The sequence below is a fragment of the Apis dorsata genome, unplaced genomic scaffold (genome assembly GCF_000469605.1).
Source record: "Apis dorsata unplaced genomic scaffold, Apis dorsata 1.3 scaffold_177, whole genome shotgun sequence".
NCBI lineage: Eukaryota > Metazoa > Arthropoda > Insecta > Hymenoptera > Apidae > Apis > Apis dorsata.
Window position 1 is genome coordinate 46,136 of NW_006263464.1, and position 1,985 is coordinate 48,120.

Consider the following 1,985-nt stretch of genomic DNA (forward strand, 5'->3'; position numbering starts at 1 on the left):
GCATTCCACGCGAAACTTGCGAGAAATCTCTCGTAACCTTTCATTACCTCGGACACACCGAAAGAATCGAAAAGCCGTTGGTGAAAGGGGAGAAAAGAAAGAGGGAGGGAGGAAGGAAGGAAGGAAGGAAGGAAGGAAGGAAGAAGACGAAGGAAGGGAAGAAGTCGTTGGAGGCTACGCCAATGGCAAGCTAGCCGGCAATAGCGCGTGGCGGCGTCGACGATGGGGGTGATTCCCCTCTTCTCCCTTCTCTTCTTCTTTCCTTAGCACTGCCACCCTTGGCTGCTGCCTTCCCCCACCGAGCCCGGCACAGGGCAGAGTCGTACTACTTTGATCGCCACTCAAACATTTTTGCTACCCACCCCCGCGCCCGCTGCTAGCTTCTGCTGTTGCAGGGCCGCCTGTAACGGGGAACTGTGCGTTGCTTGCCACCAACTAATTACAGTGTGGATCAAAGAATTCATCGACGCGGCCGTCGAGCCTCGACGTGGCTTTCTTCGTGTGTATATATATATATTTATCGTATGCGTGTATGTTGGTACTCGTGGCAGTATGGATGGATACGTGAATGCGTGCGTGCGTGCGTGAGTGAGTGAGTGAGTGACTGGTCTAGGTATCGTGCATGCGCCGATGCTGCGGGAAAAGAATGGCGCAAGAAGGGCGCGAAAGGGTGAGAGCCTGGCCGAGAGAGAGGTGGACCCTTGCACCCTGCAAACGCACCCTGTCTCCTTGCGACCTGCACACTTCGTGTCTGAGTATTTCTGGACACTTTGTTACGAGATACCTGTGCTTCTTGCAAAATTTATTCGAATGATATTATAGATGGACAGAAATGAATTTCGAGTTATTTTATGTCATTTTCATATTTTGAGTCAAATTTTCTAGAATTATTTGCTATTTTGTTTAATAAATTCAGAAAAAAATTGGATATATTAACGTTTTAATTATCAAAAAGGAGATGTCTCGAATCTTTAATAGACATTTTGTTGTCGATGAAAGAATGAATTTAAAGATGATAAATACAGAATATTATATATATTATAAACTATAAATTTTCTTATTTTTATATCCTATATATAAAAGCACGGCATAGATATCTCGTTTTTGATAGCGAGTAATTTTAAGCTTATCCTCTTTAAAATGAATCATCATAAAATATTCCTTTCGTAATCTTCGTTTCTCCTTCCCAAATCTATTATCAACCCTGATTCGCGTTTATTCTCGATTAATACGATTCCACCCTTCAATGAAGAAAAAAAATGCAACGAACGATAATCTCTGTGTTAATAGCAAAGCGGAAATTGCAATGTTGGTAAACATCAGATTAGGTCAATCCTCGGCAGACCTCGGCTATAACCTCCTCTCTCCACCATAGACTCTCCACCCCCTTCCCTCCCTCACTCGGAGAATAAAGCCTCGGACATTCCACGCTCTCTCGCGCCAAACGTGCATGGGATTCATCCCACGGGACATTGACGCGCAATTAACAATGGCAAGCGCGTATAATCCGTAATACGATCCAGTGCAGATCCAGAGGCCGTCCGTGATAAATAATCCGTTCCGCGATAAAGACTCGAATATCTGTTTCCGCGGTTAATGCTGCTTTGACTCTCGACTTTTGGTTGGGGGGGGAAAAAAAAAAAAAAAACGCGGTCTGAAATTGTCGAAGAATAGCAAGCAGCTCGTTCCAAGAACGAGCGCACCAACACACATCCCGCCACCATGTTTCATTAATTCTAGAATAAAACGGAACAGCCGTGGGACGAGGAGGAGGGGGCGGGTCAGAGGGGGGATGGCTTTTGAATTTACTCTTTAACCGCCCGACTTTTTCAACGGACGTGTCCCGATCGCAGAGATTCGTTTGGTCGTTTCGACGGGCCGGGAAATCAGACGGTTGCAAATGAATACTCGATCGCGAGGATGATTTATTCAACCCCGCAGATGTCCGTCGGCCGCGTGTCAGTAAAATAAAAAAAAAAAAAAAA